Raw genomic sequence first — 13,647 nt, 5'->3', positions numbered from 1 at the left:
ACAGTCAATGATTTGTGATGCTTTGTTATGTGCTTTGATAACTATAAAGTTTAATGTAGTGTTATGTATCTAGTATCACAATATTTCATGCATATAACAAAATTATATTTAGCTATTTATTTGCTATCAAAATGCTTTGTTAGTACCACAATCAAATCTACAAAGCTGATGGGTCTTACCTTCATTAAAATTGCTTTGGATGTATGAAGTCAGGGGCCTTTTCTCACTCATAATTTTTTTTTCGCTTTTTCAACATTTTTGTGTGGAATAAGCTTTTTTGCCTAGGTTTTTTTTTTGTAATCATTTTAACTAATAATTTGTTTTTGAACATCCTTATAAAAATTAAGTCATATATTGTATAATTTGTTTTCTTAGTACAAATATAGGAAGTAGGCCCCATTTTAGAGAAAGTATGGTAAATTAGTCATGAAAAGTTATTATATCACCCATGATCACTGCATTGATTTTTGAAACACTATGACGGGTGTAAAGAGATAAAGAGTTGTTAATAAAAATGCCTTTTCTTTTTGAGTTCTAGGTATTATTTTGTGATATATATATATCAGTGTTTTCCAACTGCTGGTCCATGGACCGGTCTGCCGGAAATATTATACTAGTCTGCAAAAGGATTAACCACCCTTATGTAGCATAAAGATTATAGACCGATCCAATGATCTTAGTTGAATTCACTTGTACTCAGGGTGATTTCTGCGTTAGCAGCTCCTAAGCTAATTCTATTTTCCCTGGAACCCAAGTGTAAAAAGGTTGGAAATCACTGCTATACATTGCTAATCCCCAAGTACCAATTTAGGAAAGTTAGATTTAAAAAGTATCCTTTATTTTAAACTTGAGGCCTTAGTACCTTCATTGGCTTGCTGCTGAGAGAACTCTGAAACACTTTCTTCTCTGTAACATCAATAACAAGGATATATTAAATGGATTCGTGCATTAGGATCATGTGTCTACTTGGGTTAGCAGAAGATTGTTTAAATATGTGATGGTAGGAGAAAGAATCTTAGTTGCTATTTTTATCTGTTCCTTGTTTAGAACTCAGATATAAAGCTATATCACTGTCATTTACCTATCAACAACAAACTTCATCTTAACCAACCACCCTGCCAGTGTTAATACCATACTATATAGACTTAGAAAGAGGTGGAGGAACTCAGATGCTTAGTACTTTCTGTAAAAACACCTAAAATTTAAACTGGAGTTGAAAGTTCAGATTTTCATATGTAAAATCAATCTAGTTAACTATAATATAATATTCAGAAGTGAACCTATATACAATATTGAGTTCAGTTTTTAATGGTCTTTGGTTATTAAATGTTTTTCTTTAAAAATTATCAATTTTTTCTGTTAGAGTTTATTATTATTGGACACAGTGTAATTTTTTTTTTTTTTTACAGAGACAGAAAGAGAGTCAGAGAGAGGGATAGACAGACAGAAACAGAGAGAGATGAGAAGTATCAATCATCAGTTTTTCATTGCGACACCTTAGTTGCTCATTGATTGCTTTCTCATATATGCCTTGACCATGGGGCTACAGCAGACTAAGTAACCCCTTGATCAAGCCAGCGACTTTGGGTCCAAGCTAGTGAGCTTTGCCCAAACCAAATGAGCCTGCGCTCAAGCTGGCGACCTTGGGGTCTCGAACCTGGGTCCTCCGCATCCCAGTCTGACGCTCTATACACTGCACCACCACCTAGTCAGGCTGTTTTCATGTTTTAACAGTGGTTTTCAGCATTGATTTGTGTGTGTGTGTGTGTGTGTGTGTGTGTGTGTGTGTGACAGAGACAGAGAGATAGACAGAGAGAGGAACAGACAGGGACAGACAGATAGAAAGGGAGAGAGATGAGAAGCCTCAATTCTTTGTTGCGGCACCTTAGTTGTTCATTGACTGCTTCCTCATATGTGCCTTGACCAGGGCAGGGGGAGGCGAGGTGGGAGGGGCCTCCAGCAGAGCAAATGACTCCTCGCTCAAGCCAGCATCCTTTGGGCTCAAGCAGTGACCATGGGGTCATGTCTATGATCCCACGCTTAAGCCAGTGACCACGTGCTGAAACTGGTGAGTCTGCAGTGAAGCTGGTGAGCCCACACTCAAGCCGGCAACCTCTGGGTTTCAAACCCGAGTCCTCCATGTCCCAGTCCGATGCTCTATCCACTGCACCCCTGCCTGGTTAGGTTTCAGCATTGATTTTTAAATTAGTTAATCTTAATTGTAAAAGATTCCATATATGTATACTAATTTTAAACATTTCATTAACCACTTAGACAAAAATCTCCAAATGTCTGTGATAAAATACATACTCAGTGATGCTGATGTGATGTGAATATTTCTCCTTTAGCTTTTTTGCCATGCTGGATTATGAATCTCCCAAAAGGATAATGGTTGCCCTGTATGGGATTATTAAAGAAAAGCAGTGTACTTAGACTTGTGCATGACATCATGAAAAACTAAACAATTAAAATATATAATTTAGGTGAGACATGGCAACTTAATTTGGCTTTGTCCTAAAACCTAATAATTCTGAAGTAAAATAATGAAAACCACTCTTTCCCAGAATTATTGTTAATAATTAACATGTTGCATATTTGCAGCTTATAAAACACTTTTATAAATATTATATGTGTGTGTTTGTTCCTCATGAGGACCACATGAAAAGGTGTTATTTGATATGTATTATAAAGAAATTAAGGCAGATTAAATATCTTCTCTAATACTGAGCATTAACTTAATAATTGAACTGTAATTTTTATTTTTTATTTTTTATTTATTTATTTTTTTTCCCAGAGACAGAGAGAGAGAGTCAGAGAGAGGGATAGACAGGGACAGACAAACAGGAACGGAGAGATGAGAAGCATCAATCAGTTTTTCGTTGCGTGTTGCAACACCTTAGTTGTTCATTGATTGCTTTCTCATATGTGCCTTGACTGCAGGCCTTCAGCAGACCGAGTAACCCCTTGCTTGAGCCAGTGACCTTGGGCTCAAGCTGGTGAGCTTTTGCTCAAACCAGCTGAGCCCACGCTCAAGCTGGCAACCTCGGGGTCTCAAACCTGGGTCTTCTGCATCCCAGTCCGACGCTCTATCCATTGCGCCACCGCCTACTCAGGCTGAACTGTAATTTTTAATAAAGTCACCAAAAACTGCACTTGACAACACTAATATATAATTTTTTTCTTTTTTCATACTATTTATATTGCTATTAATATTATCTTTTTATATATTAAACAAGTGTTAATTATGACTATTTCAAAAGTTGGAATACTTTGAAAGTATTTAGTGCAATGTAGTCTATGAAACATTACACATTATTCCTTATATGTATATTGCAATATACATAATATATAGGACACAATCATAAATATTTAAGACAAGTAAGCCATGTAAGTTAAATAAGTGGATAGTGATTATTTGCAAAATATACTGTTGTTCTTATTCAAAAAGTCATTTCTTCCTGACCAGGCAGTGGCACAGTAGATAGAGCATTAATCTGGGATGCTGAGAAACCAGGTTCAAAACCCCAAGGTTACCTGCTTGAGGGAGGGCTCTTCCAGCTTGACCATGGGCTCACCAGCTTTAATGTGGGGTTGTTGGCTTGAGCATGGAATCATTGACATGATCCCATGGTCACTGGCTTGAACCCAAAGGTCATTGACTTGAATCCCAAGTTTATTGGCTTGAGCAAGGGGTCACTGGCTCAGCTGATGCCTACTAGTCAAGGCACATCTGAGAAATAATCAATCAGTGAACAACTAAGCTGCCACAACTAGAAGGAGATGCTTCTCACCTCCCTTCCTGTCTGTCCCTTCTTCTCTCTCTCCTTCTCTCATTAAAAAAGAAAAAAAAAATCTTTGTTTTATCATCATACATATAATTACAATATAACAGAATAGTAGCATCTTTTTTATGAAGACTTCTTTACATCATTTGAACATTTACTGTTTATAAACCATCTATTTTTCCTACAAATAAAAATTTGAAAGCAGCATTTATCCATATTTTGTAATTTTTTTTACCTGAGCTGGTTGTATATACATTACTCTCCAATAGGTACTATGAGGATGCAGGTATATAATACTGTTCTTAAGACATTTATAATCAAAATGAACACACAGGACACATAAACATGTTAAATAACATTCTAAGAGAAAAGATGAGTTATCAGGATGTTTGGGACTCAGCTAACAGGTAATTTGCCAGGCTAAGTCATACCTCCTAGCCTGTGGTAGGCAAACTCATTAGTCAACAGAGCCAAATATCAACAGTATAATGGTTAAAATTTCCTTTGAGAGCCAATTTTTTTAAACTTAAACTATATAGGTAGGTACATTATTATTAACTTAATTAGGGTACTCCTAAGCTGGCCTTTGCTAAACTCTCAAAGGGCCAAAGAGCCACATGTGGCTCGTAAGCCGTGGTTTGCAGACCAAGGTTAGGCAAACTGAGCATGTCTACAACATATGATATTGATGAGGGGGGACCTATGGGTAGGGAATGAAGGATGTCTTGACAGGTTGATAAAACATGAAATAAGGGAGTGACCATAGAAACACATTAGATTAAACATTATATTTTCAGACCTATAGGCTGAGAAATTTAGGAGGGCTGGCTAAGTGTATTTGGGAAGGCAGGACAGTATACTAGCAAGTTAAGATTCGTGTCTTGACAATAGTGTGAAAGTTCAGACTGGGAAAAAATGTGAGAGTAAACAGCAAGAACTTAGCCCCAGGAGCTAAAGCTTAGGGCTCTGGAATCATTATAGGCTGTTTTCCAATACTGTTTTTTATTACCTTTTGAAAGCATGACCTTGAGCAAGTTACTTACCTTCTCAGTCTCAGTTTTCTCACCTATAAAATGATAAGAATACTACTTCCCGCCCAAGGTGTTGCAGGATTAAGTGAGAAAATGTACATAAAGAATTTAGTAGAAACTCTTAATAAAAGTAAATTATTTCTCTATTCACCAGAAAGAAGGTTTGGAGAGAGAACAGGAGGGTTCTGTTTGCCAATGGCACAAAGCAATGTTTGAATTCAGTGAATGGGATTGGGATTCTTTTGGGAAAACTGTTTCACTGTTGCTAAAGATGTTTTTGCCACTCCAAACATTTGAAGGCTGCCTGATCCAGCCTTTCACTTATTGTAGAACTATGGCAGAGTTCCTAAATTTTAAGTTTCATAAGATGGCTAAATTCTGGCAAATATAATGCTTGATTTAAACCAATGTTGCAGAGGCCAGAACAGAGCATGAGTAATAGAATGATACCTGTGTTCAGTATCTCTCAACCACAATTCAAATACTTGCACCTTAAATTTCTTCTGTGTAGTTTTCCTTGTGAAATACTCTGTTTGGTCCATATAAACAGAAGTCAGAGATGCCTAAGAATCTCTTTATGTGTATTTATCCTGATATTTTCCTGCTACTTTTCCTTTACATTAGTATTGAGGGACTCACTAGATGGAGCCTGTCTTGATACGCAGTAGAATACTTAAAAAAAAAAAAATTAGGAGTGAGGGGTAATGAGATCACAAATAAAATGTTTTAGGCTATTTAAAGTTGTAACAGAATGTAGAGAGTATAGAGCAAAACAAGCCTTTCGGGAATCTATGTTGGTTATTTTAATTAGTTCTGTTTTGTCACCCTCTATTTTGATCTGAACACCAACAAAAAAATCAAAATATTATCTACGAACTGTAGAAATTAAATACAAGCATAGTGGAAACTTTGCATAGTAGAAAGGTTATCCATTTATCTCCCTTAGGAGCTAATACAATGATTTTCCTGGCAGCTGTTATACATAAGAAATATGGTTGTTAACAAAATCATATTTTATGTAATTGTATACTTTAAATGAGATCAATAACACACTTACAAATATGTAATAATAAAGGTCAGTAGATAACAAATACTTTTTATTCATTTGTATAAATTTATTTCAAATTTCTCTTTTGGCAAAGGTAATCAAATTATATAAATTGGAGAGTAGTCTCATAAATACTTTATAGGAATTTACTGAAATATGCTTAGCCAAAATAATTGACATATAAAGGAAACAATTTAAAATTTATCTGTGTGTGTGTGTACAACAGATGTTTGACTTTGTGTGTGTGTGTGTGTGTGTGTGTGTGTGTGTGTATGTATGTGTGTGTGTATGACAGAAACAGAGAGAGGCAGAGAGAGGGACAGATAGGGACAGACAGGCAAGAAAGAAGAGAGATGAGAAGCATCAATTCTTCGTTGTGGCTCCTTAGTCTCCTTAGTTGTTCTTGGATTGCTTTCTCATATGTGCCTTGACCAGCAGGACTACAAAGAACAAGTAACCCCTTGCTTGAGCCAGCGACCTTGGGCTCAAGGCAGCAACCTTGGGGTTCAAGCTAGTAACCTTGGCATCAAACCAGCAACCATGGGGTTATGTCTATGGTCCCATGCTCAAACTATTGACTCCACGCTCAAACCAGTGATCCCATGCTGAAGCTGGTGACCCCGCACTCAAGCCAGCGACCTCATGGTTTTGAACCTGGGTCCTCCACGTCCCAGTCTGATGGCACAGTAGATAGAGCATTAATCTGGGATGCTGAGAAACCAGGTTCAAAACCCCAAGGTTACCTGCTTGAGGGAGGGCTCTTCCAGCTTGACCATGGGCTCACCAGCTTTAATGTGGGGTTGTTGGCTTGAGCATGGAATCATTGACATGATCCCATGGTCACTGGCTTGAACCCAAAGGTCATTGACTTGAATCCCAAGTTTATTGGCTTGAGCAAGGGGTCACTGGCTCAGCTGATGCCTACTAGTCAAGGCACATCTGAGAAATAATCAATCAGTGAACAACTAAGCCACAGCTGCTAGGAGTGCGCTCTGCGCTCCACCCACATTTCCCCCTTCCCTTTTAATTAAGGCCAATTAGACTTGATGAATGCAGCTTGCTGTGGTAGCTTCTGAATGCTATGCATTATGCAATGAAACCCTCGTAGAACTAAACCAACTATAATACCTATTATACTATATGCTAATAGATTAGCTGGATTAAACAATGAGGCAAGCTTCTGTAATGTTTGACTAGTTAGGAAATAGAACGGGGGTCTTAAACAGGGGATTCCTCTTAGGGCTTGGGATGTCATTTCTCTCCCATTGTATTATAGAGACCTTCTAGGTGCTGTGAAACAAAGTTACATTTAAAAAATGGATTGTAAAAAATGGACGTAGGTCCATGCTTGCCCCTTCCCACAAAGGTCCCAGTGTCCAAACACAGAATGGATGGCTTGCCGTGGGCTGCATACTGCATATGGTTGCAAGGCGTATTACACAAATTACAACAACATGAAAAATCATACAATTTCAATAATTACACAGGTACATTTCACCAGTCTCTGAGAACTTTGCCAAAAGCACAAAATGTCCTTGGCCTTCTTTCTCACAATGGGAAAAGCTTCCCAGGACAGGGGAATGGCCTCCAGCAAAGCTGCCCCCCACCCCCATCAGGGTATTTTACATTGTTCAAAATCCATAAGTCCACCCAACAAAGGAGATAGTGCTCACTTCAGTCATAGTCCAGGAAATCAGTCCATGCACATGAGGCCTCAGCCACCCCCTCATCCCTGCCCTCCTGGCAGGTCTTACACTGTCCCGAAGAGAAGCACATGGCAATGGCAGTCAGCATTTCCATCTCTAATCTGGAGAGCATGATGGCATTCACCCCTATGTCCCAAAATGTCAGTGACCCACCAGTGGCTTAGCAGGCACTCCCTGCTGTTCCAGCAGCCACTCAGCGATGCAAGCCTGGCTTCTGTTCATACTCTCGCTGCAGCTGCCGCCGTTTACCTTCTGGAGTCTGCAAATTGCAACTACAGCCCAATTCTCCTCATCCTCCAAAGATGAACTGAAAACACCAGCTCGTGCTGCTGGGCTTGAGCCTCAGGCTGCCACCACCTGCGTCTGGGAGTCAGCGGTTACTATAGCACACATAAGCAAGATCAGAGCACCAGGGCCTGGGGGCCTGTCAGGGGCAATTCTCTGGGCCCACCCCGCCAAAGCCTCCACATCCCCCCAGGTGATGAGGCACACACACTGGTTGCGAGTTCTTCTTCTGGAGCGCTGAGGACCTCCTCCCCTCAGGCATAGTTGGTGTGGAGAAGGCCAGGGCTGTGGCTTTGGAAAAGTGAAGACTGAACCACTTAGTGGGTGCCCAAGAAACCCTGTCAAGCAGGTTGGGGGGGTTCCTGGGATCAAAATTGGCTGAAAAACACAAGCATAACCTCTCCCTTGCATTAGAAGAGGGTGTGATCCCCACCACTGTGCCATGGCTGGGTCCTTCCAGCGTCATTTCATAGAGAGGGGCGGGAGAGAGAGAGAGCGAGAGATACAAGACAGACAGAAAGAAAAAAGACACATGGGGGCGTATAGGCTGGCCCGTGGGTCTGCAGCAGGAACACGTGTTGGAGAAAATGGTGTCTGAGAGGCTGGGGTGGGGCATTGAGCCCCAGCAGGGAATGTGGAAGTAGTGACTTCTGCTTTTCCCAGTGGCAGAGCTAATGGTGTGGTTAGCAATTCGGTTGGTTTTGTTTCTGCACGCTCAGCTGCAAACTCGGAGGCTAAACTACTTTCCTCCTCAGTGAAGGGGGGCAAATAGGGAGGTAGGGGCTCCTCTGAAAGAGGAGTAGCCTGTAAGACCTTAGGGACTAGTGGAGGGTCCCCAGCAGGAGCACCGGTCAAGCAGGCGTGTATTGCCAATAAGGCAGGAGTAAAGCCGAGAGGTTTGTCCCCCATGCACCTCAGCCGAATGAACACGTCGGAGAGCTCGGACCCAAGTATCTGGGTCCCAGAGCAGCGTGTCCTCAATCCAGGGATTGAGACCAGAGAGGATCTCCCAGTAAGTACAGAGATCCTTTTCACGAACTTCAACTCGCCTACTACAATAGGACGTGCAGGGCTCAAGCCTGCAGGGCTCAAGAGTGGGGGAGAAGGTTTCCCATTGCAGAGGGTCACTCACCCGTCCCTTGGATGCGGTTAGGTCCCTGCCAGACGTTGGGCACCAGTTGTGAACACGTCCTGCCAGGGTGTGAGGACGACGGAGACGCAAAGACCCGACTCCGGGGACCAGGTTCAGTGACGCAGATCCACTTTATTCAGGAATTAAACTAGCTTATATACATGGGTTCAGCCTATAGGGTATTACAGAGTGTCCTTCATAGCCAATGACTGAAAAGATCAGGGAGCTGCATGGTTGGCAATAAGTCACTTCCTTATAGCGGCCGAGCTTCTTTCCTGAATATGCCCAGGAGGCTTCTGGAAGCTTAAGTATTCTCATAGCATTGCATCAGCCGCAGCTGCTAGGAATGCGCTAAGCGCTCCACCCACAACATTCAATCACTAAATGATTTATTTATAATTTTAAAATGTATTATTCTAATCATGTCCATAACATACAATTATATAGCAATTATGAAAGTTGGGGAAAATGTAATCATGGTTGTGAACTTTAAGTAAGTTCATGTATATAAACACACCAATAATTACATGTATTTTTTCAACAAGCAAAGTATACTAGAAATTCCAATTTAAATATTAAGGCTTAGGAAGTCCTAGAAGAACAAAAAAACTAATAAAAGATTAATAGATCAGAACTGGAGTTTATTATATGTGATTTGTTTTTATCATTCGTTTTAAGGCTGTTAAACAGGTTTTAAAGTTTCTCATAGTGACATTTTTCTCTATTTTTTTCAGTCAAGTGGTATAATTTTATAAGTTTCAAGAAATGATTTTGTAAAGTGTAACATCAGAAATAAACTAAATTATTTGTCAATTAGGATTAGGTTCATGAGCATTCAACACAAAACCCCCAAATAACAGAAGTTTAAAGAAGACTGAAATTTATCTTTCACACAAAAGAAGTGGAGGGTAAACAGTTGAGAGCTCTTATGTGGTCTCATGGTCATAAGGTAAAACAATTTCTTTAATTTTTCTGTTCTCCCGTTCTTATTTAGTGAATGGCTAATTTTCAGGGTAGAAATGACGTGCAGAAACTTCTACAGGATAAAACCACATCCACATTTCAACTAGAGGAAGGGTGAAGGAAAGGCCACTCAGTCTAGCACAGTAAGTTTTCTTTAAGCATTTTGCCTCTCACATAGTACTTCTACTCGTATTTAATTGGCCTGAACACAGACACATGGCCAGCCTTAGCTATCTGGAGAACTGCTTGCTGTACCCTCAGATGAAAGGAACTTTCTATTACTAAGGAATAAAAGGTCATGGGTGGGAACTAGCAATCTTTACCATTGAGTCTTACCTTATAGATTATTAAATTACCTATTTCTCCATATGAAATTTCTTATGTTTTATTTATGATATGTCAAGATAACTCTGTTGAAGGCAATATAAGATGGGCAATACCAAAATTAGCTAATTCAACTCAGTAAAGAAGAACCGTAAGGAAAAAGGACATAAGCAAAGTCAGTAGGGACTATTAATAATTTAATTGTATCTAATTTATTTTTCTTTATATATATTTGTATAGAAGTCCCCATAATATTTGTATTATATACATCAAAGTTTAAAAATCAACTAGGATATTTAAAACCTAAAAAAAAGTATATTACAGGAATAATTTAAAGGACAGAAATAATTAGAGAAGAGAAAGTCGAGAGGCATAGCATAGCTGCACTCATTTTGAGAGCTTTCTTATATTGTAGAACAGAGATTTTCAATGTCTTATGTGGCTCAAAGTTTAGAATAAGAACTATTGGATAGAAGTCATTAATTCATTTGCCTATTTATTCACCTAATGAACACCTACTTTGTCTTAGAGCCAGTGTTTTGTATGCTGTAAATATAACTGTGAATAAGTCAGACAAGTTCCCAGCACTCACAGCTCTTATGTTCTAGTAAAAGAAAACAGGCACCAAACAAAAATAAATAAAAATTTCAGATAATACTATGCAATGTGATGAAAATAAGGTAGGCCTATGGGGGAGAATACATCGTGGAGGAGAAAGTAAATTGACATAGAGTGGTCAGAGAAGTTTGAGCCCAGAATATATTCTCTATCTCTACAGCTTGCCCAACATCTCCCCATTTATTTTCCTATTGTTTTCTACATCCTAGCCTCTGTCATCATCATCTGTCACAGAGCTACAGCAGTAGGCAAAATTATCTTTTTTTTTAAATGACTTATTGTATCCCTTCCTGGTTTAAGATGTCCTCATGACTCCAATTTAAAGTTAAAATGAACTCAAAATTATTTAGCAAGACCCATAAGGCTGTTCGTAACGGGTTTCTGCAAAACTTTCTAACTTCATTTCATACTGAAATTGGTTATCTTCTATATTTTTGGGCCACATGACCCTTTTTTCTGTCGCCAAAATACGTCGAGCTCATTCTTACATCAAAGATTTGTGTTTTCTGATTTCTCCTCCCAGAATGCTTCATTCCCAGTCCTTCATGGCTGGTTTCAAAAGGAATAATGTTCAACCCCCTGGGATTTAAAACAAAAGCAAGAGGAGTAATGGGAATAATTAGATGTCTTGGAAGGTAGTGTTTTCAGAGAATATTTTCCAGTCTACATCTTCGGGGCCTCTTTTACTGACTGCTTAGTACAGTTGTCACTTAGTCATTCTGCCACAGTACATTTATTAATGTTTTATTAGTAACAATCAGTGGCTGAAATTACCCAATATTTTCCTTTATTCATATATTAGTCTCCCTCTTTCATTAGAATATAAATCCCTTAAGGTAAGGAAAAATAGTTGACTTGGAAACAATTTGCCTTCTTCCTAGAGTATTACTTACATATAATGGGCACACAAATATTTTTTGATGGATTAAGTGACTTTTCTTCTTGGCTTCTAGAATATGACTTATGAAATATATCGAGGTACTAGAAACATTTCAATAAGGTAGATATCTTCTATCATCTGTAACTTTTAATATAATAACTTGGGTTTTGTAAAATTTAAGTTCTAATAAAACATAAAATCTTATTTATTATATGTACAATTTGATTTCTGTCTCTCCTTAACACAACAAAAGCTCATGGCAGGAAATTTAGTCTGTTTAGCAGGAAATTTAGTCTGTTTCAGTCACTAATAAGTTTCCAAGGCTTGGAACGATGCAGTCACTTGGGAATTATTGAAAGAACAAAACACTGTGAATATACACACCTATGAATGTGAATTTTATACTCTAGTCCAAAATTGTAAGAGAGATTTATGATATTTCCTTAGACTTCATTTCTGACATGTCTAGAAACATCCTCTTTCCTTTGTCAATATCTTACCCTCTACTTTTATGAGGTATTATTACCTTCTCAATATAAGTAATCTGACTATTTGATACAGCTTTCTGATGAAAACACAATTTTGCAGTAAGAATTGAACATTCTCCAAAAATGGCTCAATTTTGAACTGAACAGTTGCTAGTAAAAAAAAAAAAAATGGTCTAGGAGGATTCCAAGATGGTGAATAAGTAGGCCGACATTCCAACTCTCACCTACCAGGACCAAATTAAATTACATCTTAGTTCTCTTTAATAAATGGTGTTGGGAAAAACCACAGTGGGATACCACCTCACCCTGTCAGAATGATTCTCATTAACAAATCAACACACGATAAGTGCTGGCAAGGGTGTAGAGAAAAGAGAACCCTCCTGCACTGTTAGTGGGAATGCAGACTGGTACAGCCACTGTGGAAAATAGTATGGCGTTTCCTCAAAATATTAAAAATCGAACTGCCTTTTGACCCAGCTATCCCACTTTTTAGGAATATATCCTATGAATTCAAAACACTAATCTAAAAGAAGATATGCATCCCCATGTTTATTGCAACATTGTTTATAATAACCAAGATTTGGAAATAGCCCATCTATCAATGGGCAAGTGCATTAAAAAGTTCTGGTACATATACATAATGGAATAATACTATGTGTCTGTGAAAAAGAAGGAAATCTTACCTTTTGCAATGGCGTGGATGGACCTGGAGATTATTATGCTAAGTGAAATAAGCCAGGCAGAGAAAGACAAATATCATATGATCTCACTTATGTATGGAATCTAATGAGCAAGGTGATCTGAGGAATGGAATAGAGGCAGAGGCAGGGTCACAGGGAGCAGAAGCTGTCAGAGGGAAGGGGGATGAAGGGATGGGATCAGAGAAGGTGAAGGGATTAATGAAATTATATATATATAACAGGACAGCAAATCCCAGAGGAAAAGGAGGAGGGAATTAGGAAGAGGGGTGCAATGGGGGTATAATGGGGGGCATGTTGGGGAGAGTATTATATTGGGTGGGACACTTGAATTCATGTAATAAATTTAAAAACTTAAAATAAAAAAAATAAAGTCTATTATAAATGGCCAGGCAGTATCTGGGAAGAAGTCTCCATGTCTGCTTTATACCTGTCTTTCAATACTCATTTATTGTGTAGTAGGCAATGTTTGCATTTAAGTTTCCTTGTTAGCATACTCTGAAATATCCAATGGCTTTCAGCAGTTTGTTTGTTTTTTTTTTATTTTTTATTTATTTATTTTTTTCATTTTTTTGAAGTTGGAAACAGGGAGAGACAGTCAGACAGACTCCCGCATGCGCCCGACCGGGATCCACCCAGCACGCCCACCATGGGGCGACGCTCTGCCCACCAGGGGGCGATGCTCTACC

The 13,647-nt window shown here is 38.8% G+C and overlaps 1 protein-coding gene and 1 pseudogene across 1 annotated transcript in view; one reads left to right on the top strand and one right to left on the bottom strand.

The window, feature by feature from the left end:
- Positions 1-13,647, top strand: part of GPC5 (glypican 5) — a 1,847,257-nt gene that overhangs the window by 1,157,503 nt on the left and 676,107 nt on the right. The gene's annotated exons all lie outside the window — the stretch shown is intronic.
- LOC136403261 (serine/threonine-protein kinase PLK1-like) overlaps positions 8,670-13,647 on the bottom strand; it is a 146,764-nt pseudogene continuing 141,786 nt past the window's right edge.

The sequence above is a fragment of the Saccopteryx leptura genome, chromosome 4 (assembly GCF_036850995.1).
Source record: "Saccopteryx leptura isolate mSacLep1 chromosome 4, mSacLep1_pri_phased_curated, whole genome shotgun sequence".
Lineage (NCBI taxonomy): Eukaryota > Metazoa > Chordata > Mammalia > Chiroptera > Emballonuridae > Saccopteryx > Saccopteryx leptura.
This window is presented reverse-complemented; position numbering and strand designations above follow the sequence as displayed.